Source organism: Ambystoma mexicanum, chromosome 9 (assembly GCF_040938575.1).
Source record: "Ambystoma mexicanum isolate Mex_15411 chromosome 9, UKY_AmexF1_1, whole genome shotgun sequence".
In the NCBI taxonomy this organism is placed as follows: domain Eukaryota; kingdom Metazoa; phylum Chordata; class Amphibia; order Caudata; family Ambystomatidae; genus Ambystoma; species Ambystoma mexicanum.
This window is the reverse complement of record NC_090931.1, coordinates 1,378,175,382-1,378,192,750: the sequence shown is the minus strand read 5'-3', so window position 1 is coordinate 1,378,192,750 and position 17,369 is coordinate 1,378,175,382. Positions and strand designations below refer to the sequence as shown.

The following is a 17,369-nucleotide window of genomic DNA, read 5'->3' as shown; positions in this document are numbered from 1 at the left end:
ATGTATCTGATCAAATGTTATAAGCGCTAATTGCATTAATGTGAACGTGCCGACTTCCTAGATTACTCTGTTAAGTGATGCAGCACTTGCAAACACACTGCCAGCACTTACCCTTGCTGGGAATCTAGTTCACGTGGTATACATAGCCTTCTGGCCCAAAGATTCCGGATCCATCGTTTGAACTAGACCCAAAGTGGATACAAATATGTACCACCAAAATGTGTACTCCATACATTAGGGGGCCTTATTCACAGAGCATTTTCCTATGGGTCGGCACCATTATAAAGCACTTTTCACAAAGATATATGCCTGCTGAAAAACCTTTCACTCTTCATTATTCAAGCCTATCTCCTGCCACACTTATGCATCTTCCGTTTTGAAAAGCAGTCGATCACAGCACACAACCTTCTCCTGATTGAGGGGAATATTCTGGCCGCATTCTGCGAAGCCTGCACATTCTGCCTGTCTTGCAGCATCTGTTTTCCACCTGGTCGTCTGCAATGTGAGGGGACCAGGGCAGTTTTATCTGTGATCATTTGATCATTTTCAAAGGCGAAGGGATCAACATGTGGTGACTCTAGACGAGTTTGGGCTTCTATAGATATTGCTCGACCCCCTCTTCTTCATGCCTATAGATAGATATTCCTCTCTCGCCCATTCTCTCTCTTCTGATATTCCTCCTCATCCCCCTCTCTGTTTTAATGCTTCACCTACCCCTTTCCCAGCTCTCACGATATTCCCCAACCTCGTTTTCTTTCTCCATACATTAATGTTCTTCATCCTGCTCTTTCTCTCCCTCTGTGAACTTTCCTTCCCTTCATTGCTTTCCTTTGACATTTCTCACTATTGACCAACAATCTCCTCATTCTCACAAACCCATCTTGGTTGGGCTGCTTTATATATCCTTCTAAGGACTATAAAGGGGGCTCTTGAGAGGGACATCCACAACAGTCTGCCATCTTGAAGTTAGGAAAACCCCTCTTGGTTGGGCTGCTTTATATATCCTTCTAAGGACAATAAAGGGGGCTCTTGAGAGGGACATCCACAACAGTCTGCCATCTTGAAGTTAGGCAAGCCTTGACTTGTGGCCACCCAACTTCAAACCAGTAATGCCAGAATATGCTTCCATTGAATTTTTCACCTGAGTAATTTCTTGTTCTGCTTGGCTGGTTTTTAGCTTCAATGTTGCTGCATAGTAAATACTAATGGTGTCTTGTCCTGTTAGGCTGTTCCCTACTTCTCATAGGGATGGGCTCAGAGTGCATGCACCTAACCAAGCTCTCACATCTCTGTCACACACTGGTATCTGTTGGGGTTTCTATATGGATTGTGTAACCTCACACGCAAGGCTCACATCCCTAAATTACCATGCTCCATGTGCTTGCCTTTTCTGTTTGCAAGGGTCAGGGTAGGGGTTTATGGTCATGATGTTGGTTACTGGTAATTGTGAAGTGTGTGATGCAAGTAGATTCATATGGGGCAGGGGCCCTGAGTGATATCAAATTATATGATGTGAAGTGGCATTAATTATGCGCCTGTATGCTAGTGCTTCTTGGCGCGACAAGATAAGGAGGGGGCACAAAGGGAGGACAAAATAATGATTTTACTAGGCCTTGTGCCATTCAGATTGTTCAAGTGCAGGAGAGAGGGAAGGGAAGAAGTGCCAGGGGCAGGAGAAGTGCAGTTAACTCACAAGTGCAGGCAGCCGGTGGCTTGTAAGTGCAGAAAACAGGACTGTAGGATGGCAGATAGAGACCGTTAAGTGCTGGGCAGCACTGAGGTAGTGCAAGGGCAACTAGACATGCAGGAGCCTGGGCCCGAATTCAGAGGGTGACCAGGTGATCAGTGCGCGAAGCAGTCAGGTGCATCAGCAGAGGAGAGGAAGAGTGAAAGTGGAAGTGAAAAGGACAGTCTTGAGTTGCTTCCGGAAATGTAGGTGGCTCTGCTAAAGTTTGAAAGAGGCAGCGAGGCTGTTCCAGAGGGAGGCCCCAGCCAAGGAGATAGATCTGCCCCCAACACTCTGCTTGGAGAAGCATCTGACCCTCAGAGAGTCGGAGATTGGTGAGTGGAGAGCTTGGGAAGGAAGATGTTTTGAAAGAGAAAGCTGGAGGTAGAGCAGTCCCAGGCCCCAGAAAGCCTTGTGGACAATGCATAGTATCTTTAACTTGATCTGTGCAGCCATGAGAAGCCAGTGAAGAGATTTCAGAGCTGGAGAGATACGATCCCTCTTGTCACAAGTGCTCTTCTGGATAAGTTTTAAAGATTGAAAAGTAGAGGCAGGAAGATTTAGAAAGAGGCTGTTGTAATAGCCCAGCCTAGAGAGGACCAGAGCTCTGAAGACAGTGAGATTTTGGGGGAAATTGACAAAAGGAAGAATACCTTTAAAGTGGTGGAGCTCATAGTTTGACTTCTTAGAGAGATCAGGGATGTGAGAAGAGAATGAAAGAGTGGAGTCGAAGATGACACCAAGGTTCTTAGCCTCACAAGAAGGAGCAGGAATAGGTCCCAGAGTGGGCAGCCAGAAAGAGGAAAGGAGGGAGTGGGTGTCCTAAAGAGGAGGATCTCAGTCTTACTGGCATTAAGGCAGAGATCATTGGCCGCACACCATTCCGGAATTATGGTCAGACAGCCTGGTATGAGAGAATAAGCAGAGGTGGCTGAGGGGAGCTAGAAAGAGAGCCATCCACAAAACATTGAACATTGGAGCAGAAAGTAGCGACGCAATGGACAAGAGTGCCAGTTAGTGGTTGAAGAGCCAGGGAGAGAGGACAGACCCCTGGGGAACACCACAAGTAGAGAGCGAGAGAGAGAAAAGAGGAAAGACCCCAGTTGGACCTGAGAGGGTCAGTCGGTGAGAAAGGAGGTCAACCAGGCCAGGGCCTGAACAGTAATACCAAGGTTGTCACAGAGGCAACTGAGCAGAAGAGAGATTAGAGTCAAGATTATAGAGCTGGCTTTCACTGATGTTCAGGAGACCAGTTTCTGTGCTTTTGCCAGCTCTGAAGCCAGACTGGTGGTCATGGCGGCAACCAACAGATTCAGTATGCAGATTAAGCAGGGAGATGGCAAGCTTTCCAAGAGTTTGCCCAGGAAAGGGGTGATGGAGATAGGACGATAGTTAGCCTGAGAGGAAGGATCCGCTAAGGGCTTCTTCAGAAGGGGGTGCACAAGTGAGTGCTTAAGGGGGAGGGCAAAGTTCCAGTGGCAAAGGAATGAATGCAGAAATCTGCCAAAGGTTTCGATGTGGTCCTTGATGGTTCTCAATGAGCAGGGCAGAATGTGCTTTGATGAGACTTCCATAGATCACACTTGTCTAGAAACATTGTCAGGGGTGAACAGGGGAAAGGAGGAGGAGAGACAGCCTCAGGCGGCGAGAAGTGTTAGAGGAGGAGGAAGAGGAGCTATAGAAAGAGAAGATGGACAGGATGTTTTGATTTTTAGTAGTGAAATGAGAGGCCAAGGCTGTGCAGAGGGCCGGCAAGGGAACAGGAGATGTAGAGACTGCAGCAGGATTGGCCAGCTCTTTGCACATTTTGAAAAGTTTGGCTGAGTTGTTAGATGCAGCAGAAATGCGGGCCTGGATGTAGGCTCTCTTCTTATAGAGGATAGAGAGTCTGTACTGCCTTGGGAGCAGGCGGCAGGCCAATTTGTCAGGGGGTGCGCCTGATGCCCTCCACTTACTCTCCGCCCAACACTTGTGTTTATGGGCAGCAAGGTTGGAATTGTACCAAGAGTTGTCTTGGATTTGGACTTCAAGCAAATCCTCATGACAGGAGCAAGGACATCCTGTTATACATGGCACTCAAACTGCACAAATGTAACGTATAGTCAGATGGATCAGATGAAACCAAATTCTTCTCATAATGAGTACCCTAAAGCCCCTAATCCTCCCCTGCTGAGGGAGAGCGACAGGAAACTCAGGCGCCGAAGGGAAACCCTCTGGGGAAGAAAACTCTGGGATGTCGATGTTTTCTTGATAGTTGTGCGGAGAATCCCTGTAGGATAGAAGGAGGGAAATTATAAGGTGGCTTAAGTGTGAAATGGAGAATGAGTGAAGCAAAGTGTAGGATTACCTGGAAGTCTATGGCAGGTCTCTATATTATTGAATCAGGTGGGAGGAACCAGAATAGTGAATCCTATTTGAAAAGTAGAGGAGTAAATAGAGTGCAGGAGGGAGCGATAGAATGAATGTGTTACGTGGTGAATCCTACCTTGTTGTGACCTTGTGATTTGACAAAGCAGAATGTTCCCACACGGAGGGCCGGGCAAGGCTGTGTAAGTCTGAACAATTTGGGTGCTCTAGAGACAAAGGCAGAATGATTACGCGTTGGGAAATTACAACGTGAATCGGCCGTGTGTTACTGTACACTGTACTGTTGCTATGCAACAAGCTCATTTGTTTGCAGGATTTCCGATTTGATGCGTCAAGGACATAGAACTGGTGACAGTGTGCTGAGGCCCCTCGAAGTAGAGATAGACATATGGCATATGTTGGAGAGTGGGCACAATCCTGAAGAAACAACAGTAAAAGAGTTGTACCGTTGCTAAGCAACAACACAGCATTCTGAGCAACAAGGCTTTGTGAGCTACCGAACAGAGTCTGTTCCGTGATCGAGAGATGTTGTACTGTAAAAGGGAGCAGAGAGATTAGGTCAGATAGAATGAAAGAAACGAGGGACTCAGGACAGATACTAGGAAGATTAGAAGCATACTTAAGGAGCGTGCACTCGAAAGAGTAGTGACGCGTCGATGGCAGGATTGAAGAACCCCATAACTGTTTTCCTGCAGGAAAGGGGGCAGAGCCAAGATGGAAAGCACCACAGAGACTGGAACGAGACCTGTTCCTATGGAAGCCATGTTGGGAGAAGCGTATCTAGTCATGCCAATCCTCCTCCAGCGCATCCAAAGGGACCAACGGAGCCCACGAGGCATACCAGTATGTCCCCTCCAAAGGGGAAGTCCTCCTGGTTTGCCAGGATGTAAACAATGAAAGCGGCACACCAGCCGAGCCGCATGAACATCAGTGGCCGATTCCCAGAAGTGATCGTCTGGGGAATATACCTTCCAATCCACCAGTTTGCCTCAAAAGTAGTGAGAGTTACAGATCCCAGTCACCTCGAATTCAGGATCGGAATCCATGAACAGACGCAGTGGTCGGACCCCTGGGATATGACCCAAATGGTCAGGAATGTCCATCTTGAGCTGAGAAACATAGAACACAGGGTGAATCAGAAACTAGAAGGTGGGGAGACGGAGCTGAACCTCCACAGGTCCCCTCTATCGTAACACATTGAAAGGGCCAAAATAACGGGGAGTGAACTTGGAGGTACCAGACGGCTTGGCAAGAAACGGGAAGCCAGCCACACCCTGTCCCCAGGAACAAATAACTGAGCCGGGGTGTGATGAAGGTCTGCGAACCGCTTGGCCCTGTCCTCGGCCACCGGCAAGGATGAGCGTGCCAAACGGTGTCCGTCTTGGATTTGATGGATTAGCTTACCAACGTCTGGGAATCGAGACAAGGCAGGAGGCATGGAAGGAAAACAAGGTGGATGATATCCATATGTGCAAAAGAATGGACTAGATTGTAAAGCAGCATGGGAGGTGTTATTGTATGCAAACTTGGTCAATGGAAGCAAATCAGACCAATTGTCCTGGGCTGCGGAAATTAAACATCTCAAGTAACCTTTCAGAGTCTGGTTAAGCCTCTCGGTTTGTCCATTGGTCTGCGGGTAAAATCCAGAGCTTAACACCTGTTTGATGTCCAAGATGGAGCGTACCTGCAGCCAATACCGGGAGGTATACTATGAACCTCTATCAGGCACTACGGTGTCTGGCAACACGTATCAGGAGAAAATGTACTCTATGAAAATATGTGCCATCTGAACGGCAGTAGGAACTCCCTTCAAAGGTATAAAATGTGCCAGTCAATAAAGGAATCGATCGTCATCATGACTGCAGTGAATCCAGCTGAGGGCGGAAGGTCCATGATAAAATCAGTGGAAATGATTTGCCATGGACGGTCAAGTATCTGCATTTTTACTAGACTCCCTAAGGGAGGTCTGCGAGGTATGTTGGACTGGAGGCAGATGACACAAGAGGACACATAATCCCAGGTATTCAATTGCAAAGAAGGCCACCATAAGTTTCTCTGTATCAAATCCATGGTATTACGTACTCCCCGTTGTCCTGCCACCCTTGTGTCATGACACATGCGCAAGACTTCCTTCGGGAGGCTTTCGGTGGGCACATAGACTTTTTGAGCTGCAGAACAGAGTCTGTTCCCGTGATCGAGAGATGTTGTGCTGTAAAAGGGAGCAGAGAGATTAGGGTCAGATAGAATGAAGTAAACGAGGGACTAAGGATAGATACTAGGAAGATTAGAGGCATACTTAAGAATGTGCAATAGAATGAGTAGTGACACTTCAATGGCAGGATTGAAGAGCATCATAACTGTTCCCCTTCAGTAAAGGGGGCACAACCAAGACAGAATGCACCACAGAGACTGGAACGGTGCCTGTACCTACAGAAGCCATGTTGGGAGAAGCGTATCTAGTCATCCCAAACCTCCTCCAGCGTCTCCAAAGGGACCAACGGAGCCCATGTGGCATAATACATCCAGACAGTTAGAGATAGAGAGATGAAGGTTAGAGAGGGCTGTATCAGGGTATGAGTCAGCCAAAGGAGCAGGAGGAGGAGAGAAAGTAGTGGTGAAAGCCTAAATTGACACATGCTTCATGGGTTGGATTGAGTATAGTGACAGTGCTGGCATATCATGTTCATGCAACATCAACCCATTTGCTATACTGAAATTGTGTATATACCTTGTGGACCCAGTTACATCAACTTTCATCACCTTAATTTACTATGGCCATATTGGCATAGATTGTGGCTCCAGCATCAGAAAAGTGATGTACATAGACCATACAAGCATATATTGTGTTTGCAGCTTCAACTTCATAGGGTGTATGTACAGTGACCATAATGATATTGATTGCCTAATAAAATTATTTAAACTGACAAGTCTGGGATATATCATCAGTACGGCTGTTTATAAATGACTTACAATGGCAATGCTGGCACATGTTGTGAAAAAAGGCTACATGAAATTGCTGTCAAATATTCCTGTGTACTTTCGATGTTCTTTATAAACAATGGAAATACTTGCTTAGTTGTGAACAACAATATTAGACATATCTGCCCTTATGTTATGTGTTTAATTTCCCCTTAATAATGTTCACTTTTTTACAGATCACAACACCACTACATCCCTCCATTACTTACTTTACATCTAGTCTATTTGTGATGGGCTGTGATTAGCAAAATTGTCTTTATTTAGTACTTCCCCCCTTCCCACTTCCTTATTGCACTTGCACGTTCTGAATACTCACACAGCATAGTAGGTTTGTCCCCCACCCCACTGTTTTTACATTTTTCGTGTTTACTAATGTGTTTCACACCCTGTTCCCTCCCTTTGCCCTGTGGGTGCTTTGAAACGTCATTTACTTGCTGTATCGGCACCTAACAAGTGAACAATAACTACATAAACTAAATACATACTTTTAAAACCATACTCGAGTTTAGTTAATTTCTGCATTTTGGTTTGAAAGACAAACCTCTAGTTATACATAAATACAGCACTAGAAATTTCAATAGTCTGGACAATAAAATAATTGTACAAAAAAACGCAAAATCTGTATTGAGAATTATTAAGTACAAGTCTGTAATTTATGTATTTAACTATGACAGTGAAATCTGCCTATCAAACAATGTCCATTGCCAAAAATATTCAGTTTTTAAAAACATGTCCTTGCTTATGAATTCCACGAAAAGAGTCTGGTATAAAATATACATTGCATCACATTGAATAATTAGGTATTACATGGTTTCCATATGGCTAGTGCTTTAAAAGAGTTTGCAAATATACAGATTCCTGGCGTCACCATGTCTTCCCTCTAAAGAATCTTATCTTTCAAGCCTATTACACTTCAACAGAGAGAGAACATTCTTCTCTTACCACAACTTGGAAATTGACTTGAGGCTGCCTGTGCATCAATTCAGGAAAAACTTGACACACTCTATCGAGGGTGCTTTCCTATTTAAAAATTCAGCATTTGAAAACCAGTCATTTATAAGTGCCTTCTTTTAAACTGTCATAACAATTGCACCCTTCAGCAATGTCCAATCAATACACAGGTTCATTTGTATTCACAATTCATTTTCCTTTTTAAATGGAGCAAGCTCCTTCCATAAACCAGCTCGATTTCTTTTAGAGAAATAGAAAATATGTTTCTTTTCTTGTTATTATGTTGCCCACTTGTTTGTTTGTTTGTTTGTTTATTTGTTGTGCGCGCCAAACCCAGAGGTATCAGGGCGCAAGTTACATGAGAAGTTACAGCTTGGTTACAGAAGTTAGGGGAAAAGGTAAAGACAGGTTACCTCCACACTACAGGAAGAAGGTAAGTAGCATAGAACAGTTACAGGAGTTGGGAGCAAGGGTACAGACAGGTTACCTCCATGATACAGGAAGAATGTAGATAGCATAGAACAGGTATAACGGCATATGGATGTAGATAATATGTCGTAATTTACAGATATTTACATGTTTAACCAAACTATGTCTGAAATACATTGCATGCAGGCAGTGGGTTACATATCTTTCTCAATTAGCCATTTAATTGTATTCTTTCTGAATTTGATAAATGTTTGGTCAGATCTGAGTGTTTGTGGCAGGGATTTGCACAATTGTGCTGCTCTAACTGGGAAACTGGACCCTGCAATGGCACAAATGGGGTTGGCTATTCTAGGCAGTCTGATGTTGTTTTTTCTGATAAATCGTTCTATTAGGTAGGGAGGGGCTTTGTTGTTTAAGCATTTGTGGATAAGGGAAACTGATTTAAGATTAATTTTTTCTAGGGATGGATAGCCATTTATGTTTCCTTCTTATTTCGGAGATGTGTACTCTTCTAGGGATGCTTAGGGCAGCCCTGAGAGCATTATTTTGTAGCAATTTTATTCTGTTAATGGTTTGTTTGTTTGCCCCTATGTAGAGGGCCTTACAACAATCAAGTTTTGATAGGATGAGGGCTCTAGAAAGGATTTAGCAACTGTCAACTGACAGGAATTGTTTTCCTGCTCTTATTAGTTTACATGTGTAGGCCGTAGATGAAGCCAATGAATTTACCTGTTTAGTGAGGGATAGGGTTGAGTCGAGGTAAAAGCCTAAGGTTTTTACTTCTCTGGCAACCTTAATAGTATTCCCATCCATAATGAATGCCGAGTAATTAAGGTTGAGTTTTGAGATGCAAGTTGCAGTGCCCAGGATGATGAGCTCTGTTTTGTCATCGTTCAGACACAGGCCATGGTTGGCCATCCATGCCTGAACGATGCTATAGACTCTATTCACCAAAGCCAGATCTTCCTCATAATCCCCAGTAAGCGGTAGGAGAATCTGGGTATCGACTGCGTAGTTGGTATAGGGCAGGCTTGTCCAACCTTTTTGAATGTGGGGCCGAAGCATTAACTTTTTGTCACCCAGTGGGCCGGCGAGCCAAAAGTCAACAACTTCACCCAAAGCAGTATATTAAAAAGCGATATTGTGTGACCTTTGACACAATAGCATCACAGGCAGTGATAGCCATGCAGTCCCAAGGATAGCTTTTGGTGTCATGGGCAGTGATCAAAGGTTAGTTGCTTGTGATTTTTTTCAGTGTCTATGTGTTAATATTTTTCTGAAATAGTGGGGGCGACCGAGCGTAGCGAGGGAGCTACAAGGTTCTAGGGAGGGTTTGGGGGGGTTCCCCCCCCCAAGAATTTTTTTTCAAATATGGGGTTGAAATGGTGCATTTTACAGCAGAAAAGGTGACCAAAAAGCCATAAATTTACAATCAGTTCTAAAGGGGAACATGAAAATTCCATGTCACCAACAGCAGAAAAGAACATTTTACAACACAACACATTTTAATGATCAATGTGTCCACAGTGTAAGACAGCACTGTCACTGATGTAACACATCGTCATGCTGGTTGTACCCAAAATATGCCTCTGTAGCAACATGTCTATGCTGGCTGTTCCCAATTTAGGCCAGCATTGTCCTGTACAAAGCATGACTGATGCTGCCTTAGCATGTGCAGTGTGCCCAATACATATGGCAGCTTATCTCTGTAATACACATTACTTCTGTGGTGATGAAAGAAGCATAATTCAATTCAACAGATAAAATGTGGAAAAGCGATCACCCAAAGGTGAACCTAATTGAAGAAACGCAATGTGAGCACAATCTAAAAGTATGCAACCTAGCAGGCCTAGTGCACACTTTACCTTTTCTTTCACCAATAAATCGGGGGGGAGAGCGCGAACGCAGTCCCCCACTACCAGAAATAATACAGTCGTGTATCCCGCATTTGGGAACATAGCAGGGGTCAGCAAATCCGATGTGCAATGGGTAAGCCTCAACCTGGGAGATCTGCCCTTGAGATCACATTCTCCCCTGCCAGCTAAGTATGAGTTGCATGCAAGAGGGCAGGGGTTGGGTCAGTTCTGGGAAGCCCCGCTAAGCGAGGGTGAGAAGGCAGGCCCTGACCCAGCCCCAACCCCCCAATCCCCGGAAGCTCTGAGCGTCTGCAGAGCTGCCTGTCTGCTCAATGACAATGCTGAAGCTTTGACATCTTTGCCGTAACCATATGCCGTGTTGTGTCAGCCGAGCCTGCACAGCGCCAAAGGCAAGTATTCCCTTGTCAGGGCCCAGAGGTCACTGAGTCTTCCAGTGCCATCCACTTGGCACGGCCTACTGTTCCCAGCGTTTTCTACCCACAAATCAGCACCACTGCCAAACAGAACTGCATCATTGGGGCCCATCACTGCTGCTCTCCGACTTGACCCCAGCCCAGCGCAAAGGCACCTATGCTTCTGGTCTGATGCTGAAAAGCCTGGCTCTGCTGAGATCCGAAAGACAAGAACTAAGGTATTTTGGGAACATAGTACTATTGTTTTTTGTGTTGCAACTGTATCAGCTCACACCTCTCCTGAAGGGTATAGGCTGCCCTCAGACTGCGCTACCAAAAGAGTGAAAATAAGTTATACCTGTTGGGCTTGCCTGTTTCACTTTTATGATTGGGATCACTGCTGCATGGGTATTAAGCGCGTTATAAATAACCTATCATACCACTCGTATTTTCTCCAGAGCTGCAGCAACTATTCGAAGTGTACTCCGATCCATTTTGTGAACAAACTCAATCCACTAACAAACGAAAACTTTGGTTCCCATTGATTTGGATTTGGATTTTGTTTCCTTTCTATACATTTCTGGAGAGCATTTTTTGAAAGGTTGTTCTTGAGTGTGTAGATTATTTGCTATTGCCCACTTTTGCTGAATGGCAATTTCGACAAAACATTTTTTTGCCGCATTTTTTACGCTTTTTTACCAAAAAAATATAGATGGTAATTTTGGGTAAGGTATATAGAAAGTGAGGGTGCAGGGGTTCTGCCACCGGTTTTTGTGGTAAAAAAAGCAATAAAATTGACCGAAATGAATGTGGCGAAATTGGCATTCGCCATAAAAAAGGCAGAGAAAGTTTATTGATACGATTATTTATGTGTCCACAGGTCAATCACAGCATGGCTGGGATTTGTAAGGGGGCCATGGTGATTGAATCGGGTTTACTGGTGAAAGGATGGTGATCCAGCACAGAGCGGCTCCTTTTGTGCCAATGGGCCTCATTACAACCCAGGCGGTAAGTTACCGCCTGGGTTGTGACTTTACCGCCATGGCGTAAACTATGTTTACGCCATGGCGGAATGGGGATTTACCGCCCCATTCCGAGGTGAGTGGGGCGGTAAATCCCCATGTCCCCTTTACCCTTCCCCATTCCCATTTTTGCCCCATAGGGCATAATGGGAGTGGGGAAGGCGTTAATTACGCCACCGTAAATTACGGTGGCGTAATTAACTCCATGGTCCCTTAGCGCCATGGATTTTAACACCTGCTAAAAGCAGGTGTTAAGTCCTCCATGGCACTAAGGGACCTCGTACTCAGGCGGTAAGGGTCGGCGCTGTTTACGGCGCCGTAAACCCCTTACCGCCTGAGTTGTAATGAGGGCCAATGTTTCCAAGTCTCCCCCCAAAAATATTGTGACTGATGATGCTGATAGCAGTCTAGTAGAGTGAGTGTGCGCTCAGAATTCTCATTCGTCTTGTTCTTTTATGTATCCCGAATAGAGCACAGAGTAGTTTTGCGCACAGGCACATTTAAAAAAAAAAAAAAAAAAAAAAAAAATTTTTTTTTTTTTTTTTACTCAAGCATTGTCCAACATACGGCCTGGCGGGCCACATAAAATGGCTTGGCGGGCCGCATTGTGGCCCGCGGGCCGTACGTTGGACAACCTTGGTATAGGGGATACCCAGATTGTCAAGATCGTCAAAGAGTGGCTTGGTGAAGAAGATATTATAGAGTGTAGGTGAGACGCATGATCCCTGGGGCACCCCACAAGTAATAGGTATTGGGTCTGCTGCAGCCGATGGTGAGAAAATCCTCATAGTCTTGTCACTAAGGAAGGACTGTGTCCAAACTATAGCTTCCTTTGAGAAGTGGGCCGCTGAGTCCAAGTGACTGCACAGGACTTTATGGTCCACCAAGTCAAAGGCAGCAGAGAGGTCTAATAGAGGGAGAAGTGCTAGTTTTCCCTCATCTCTTAGTGAGTCTATTTGGGCCTTTAAATCGATAAGAGCTGTCTCTGTGCCATGTCGTGGTCGGAAGCCAGATTGGCGGGCACCTAAGTGTAGGTTTACCTCAAGGAAGTTCTGAATTTGGGTGTAAGCTACCTTATTTTTAGTAGAAATGGCACCGTGGTGATGGGCCTGTAGTTGGTGGGTATGTTCGGGTCTAGTGTTTGTTTTTTCAGAAGAGGGAGTACCCAGGATTCCTCTTGATTGCGCAGGATGTTGCCAGTCGTGAAGGAGGCGTTAATGAGTTTGGTGATGAAGGGGGCTAGATCTCTAGCAGCGTCCTTGATCAGTTGTGCTGGGCATTGGTCACCTTTGCAATTGGATGGTTTAAGCGTGAGAATTGTTTTCTCTACCTCAACAACTGAAACCTTAGAGAAGTTAAATTGGGTAAGTTCTATGGGTTTGGACTTCTGTGTTTTGTTAGGGGGAGCTTGAGTTTGAGCTGATAGTAAGGCTTTCTTTAGAGCTATTTTATTTTAGAGCTTGGCCACTTTGTTGGTGAGTGCCAACTGTATGTCAGTACACCAGGATGTATCTTTAATAGAGTCATCCTGTACTGCAATTGGGGTTTCCAATTCTTTTAGAATGGAGAAGAGCTCCTTCATGCTAGAGTTAGCTTGTGTAATCCTGTTGTTGTACGTTTCTTGTTTGACCTTTATGATTTCCTTTTTGTATTGCGTTGAGATATTTATTAGATTGGTTTTATTTTCTATAGTGGGATGTAGATTCCAGGCCATTTCACATTTTTGTTTCTGTAGTTTTAGGTTCTTTAGGTGAGGTGTAAGCCAAGAATTTAGATGCTTTTTAGGTTTGCTATTCCTACGTTTTAGCGGAGCAATGCTGCCAAGAGCGGTAATCATGGCCTTGTTGAATTCTTCCACTAGTAAGCCTGGGTCTGTATGGTCTGGTAGGGAGTTAAGATTAGGGAGGATATGAGGTAAGATATTGTCAGCTGAAATATTTTTCTTGTTTCTGGTTAAGGTAGGTATTGCGGGAGGCGGGGTAGGTGCAGTAGGTCTTTTAGTATTGAGAGTCAAGGCGATTAGGTGATGGTCAGTCCATATTTGGGGGGAGATGGACGTGATGGAGAGGTTGCAATTGTGACTGTCAATCCAGTCGAGAGTTCTCCCTTTGATGTGAGTGGAGGTATTCACTTTCTGAGTAAAGCCTAATTCTGTCAGGATGTTAGCTACGGAGGTAGCCTGGTGATCGTTAGTATCATCATTCCCTAGGTTAAAATCTCCTAGCACTAGGGTTTGTGAGGAGTTTTTTAACTTCTCTGCAATGATGGTAGTAATGTCTTCATTAAGGTGCTGATCGGGCCAGGGGGTCCGTAGAGGAGGTGGATGTTTAGCGTTTGGGAGTTGGCGGTAGGTAGTTTAATGGATAGTGACTCACAAGGTTTTAGGTTGGGTGTTGAGGTAATTCTCATAGAGAGATTAGTTTTAGCGATAATCGCTAATTCTCCACCTCATGATTCTAGTCTGTCAGCTCTCAGGATGGTGTAATTGTCTGGGACTGCTAGCGTTAATGCTGGGCCTGCTGCCTCATGGAGCCAGGTTTATGTGATGGCGATGAAGTCAAGGTCATTTCCCAAAATGGTCTCTGCTATGTCTGTCAGATCTAGCATTAATGAATGCGCATTTGAGGTCAGGTTCTGACTGTGGCATTAGTGTGAGGTTAGGAGTGGCATATGGGTTGGTGGTGGTCTTGTTTTTTTTTAGATTGAGGCTTAGGACTAGGAAGTGGCTTGGGGCTGGGAAGTGGGGTGATTTCCATTGGGTGATATATTTTGGGATGGAGGTGATCTAGGTTAACATTATATTTGTTAAGGGGTTCAAATATTGTGGGTTTCTCTGTGCTATGTTGCTAGGGGTAGTACAGAGTACATGGTGATATAAATAGTGGTAATAAGTAAGACTGTCAGGTTGATGATTGCGGCTGGATGGACTCGAGTTGACAAGTGGAGGTACATACTGTTTGGGGCCAGTTGAGCAAGGAGCAAATTAGTCAAGCTGGGCTACAGCGTACTGCTAAATGCAACAATCAGAAGATGAACAACATTAGATGCAGCAGTCAAATGGTGGGAAGCCTAGGCTACATGCAAGTCTGAGTACTGAATCTAGATACAGCAGACTAGTTATTTTTTACAGTTCAGGAAGACACTTACTTTTACAGTTCAGGAAGGAGCTTAAGACCCTCCTCTTCAAAGAATGGCTGCTCCCTAACACCTAGTTGCACACAACCGCCATTGCCCACACTACCTAACTGCCTTTCAATAGCCAGCGCAACCATTGTAGCCAAACTGGACTATTGCAATACCCTGCTAGCAGGCACATCTGCAAAAAACCTAAACAGACTACAAGTCACACAGAACAATGCTCTCCGGGCCGCCCTTAGCATCCCAAAAAGAGAGCATATCTCCCAGGCCACACACTCAGCCCAATGGCTCCCGGTCAAAGAGCGGATCACACTAAAAATCCTCACCCTCACACACAAATGCCTCTCTCTTTCCGCCCTGTCCTACCTATCAGAGACCATCTCCAAACCCTCCTCCTCACGTCCCACCAGGACGCAATACACCAATTTACTCCATATCCCACACATCAAAAAAGCCAAAGCCGGTGGCCTAAGCTTCACCTACATCCCCTAAGTCCTGGAATGCTCTACCTGCAGACATTAGAGAGGAGAACTCACTCCCGATTTTTCGTAGGAAACTGAAGACCTCTTTCCTTGCACAATAATATGTGACACACGCTTACCTATATAAATATACCACACTGTAAATTTGTACAAATGTCATACTTGCTCCTGTAAATGATGTATTACTCATGTATATGCAACTAGATATGTCTGTAAAAAGTGCCACAATGCCCACGGGCTGACGTGCGCTCTACAAATCCGAATAAATAAATAAATAAATACCTGAGAGTGGGTGCTCTGCTCCCCACTCTTACTTCCTCTTGCTGCTTGTAGATCCCTTGCTACCATTTTCCCACCCTCCCCTCCCGGTTGTTATCTCCCGGTTCCCTGTTTCTCCACTTCCTGCTCCATGTTTCCCCCCCTATGATTGTAAAGTGTGCTGTTGCATCCTGGAGCGAAGTTCATGCTCAATAAATACCTTAATAATAAAAAACTTAAACACATAACTATAGACAAGGGGGGCAATCTCTATTCTGAACATATCCAATGAACTGTTACACCACTGGGGTGCCCTGAAGCATACACCAGAGTAACCCCTCTAGCCATGCTAACCAATCCTTGTAATTAATTAATAAACAATCTGCACCAGACAGAACAGTAGGCCCAACCTTCATGCTGTATGCCTCTGATGAATGCATTACTTTCATATGATTTACTTTGAATTGCATTAAACCTGCACATGATTGCCAACTCGCTGGGTATTTGTATGTGCAAATCACAACAGCAAAAATTACATTCTCCCATCCTATATTCTGAATCTTAGATCGGCCTATTAATGCATATATTCAGTGTGTGTGTTTTGTGACATTGTTATTTATTTACAATACAGGTACTGACAAAATTCAAATAATGTCTGAGTTGTCTGAGAAGAAAAGTGTCACTTTTGTGTTTTGTGACTTTAACACTTGCATTTCACTTTCACAAAAAGGAATGAGCAGACACATCCCCTGTCCTGTGATCCGTGCTCAGATTATTTTTTCCGCTGCAATCTTCTTTTGAGAAAGGGCTTGCAGTCTGTTATTCTTCGGCTAAACTGGGCACCTAGTTTGGGAGCAGTTGCAAGCATCGTTCATGCAATATTTTGCCAAAAAAGCAACTTGTTCTAGTTGTGCATACAAATACTATACTGAACAATGTAACATGTATATATACAACCTTTACAATCACACAAAACATGTCATCTCCGAATTTACCACTTCTTCCTAATACATCCAAATCACCTGAGTTCCTATTCTCCTCGAGAGTTGTTTCACTTTCTAGAAGATACATCAGGTAATATTTCTCCAAACGTCGCCTCATTGGCTATCACTAGCTTGGAAGTCACCTGGTTTGGTGTGCTGTCTGCAACCCATTAATACTCCATATCTAAATTATCCCTCGCCCTACACCCCACAGGAGTTCAACAAAGATCATCCACGGACCACTTTGCTTGTTCCTCTTTACTCTCTCCCCTGTGATGAAAATATGGTTCTATGTAATTGCATATATGGATTGTCATTGGCAGATCTCCTGCAGACATGTTGCTATGACACTGAGAGTACGTCGTCCCTCTGGGTGAGGTGAGGGGCTTTGGGGAGGGGGGGCACTGGACTTTTAACAGACCTCTACAAGCCAGAGAATCAGATCACATGACCTACATTGTCTTAGTATTTTGTATGTGTTATTAAATATTGTTTGTGCATGTAGTCAAACATGAGTGGGTTCGACAGCACTACCAATCAATCGGTGGGCATAATGAAAAAGTATGCATTGCCTTCTTGCTCACAGAAAATAATAATAATAATAATAATAATAATAATAATAATAATAATAATAATAATAATAATAATAATAATAATAATAATAATAATAATATTAATAACAATTTGCTTTAATATAAACAACATTTGCAGGATGTGGGGCTAAACCGCTGCATATTGTCAGCAAAATAACCTATTTAAGAAAAA

At 44.3% G+C, this 17,369-nt stretch overlaps 1 protein-coding gene and 1 non-coding gene across 2 annotated transcripts in view; both read right to left on the bottom strand.

Annotated features, from left to right (window-relative positions):
- LOC138489132 (contactin-associated protein-like 5) overlaps window positions 1-17,369 on the bottom strand; it is a 1,196,734-nt gene that overhangs the window by 281,597 nt on the left and 897,768 nt on the right. The gene's annotated exons all lie outside the window — the stretch shown is intronic.
- Window positions 10,340-10,501, bottom strand: LOC138490623 (U1 spliceosomal RNA). Its single transcript, XR_011275560.1, has one exon. It is a non-coding gene; the product is annotated as a U1 spliceosomal RNA (small nuclear RNA).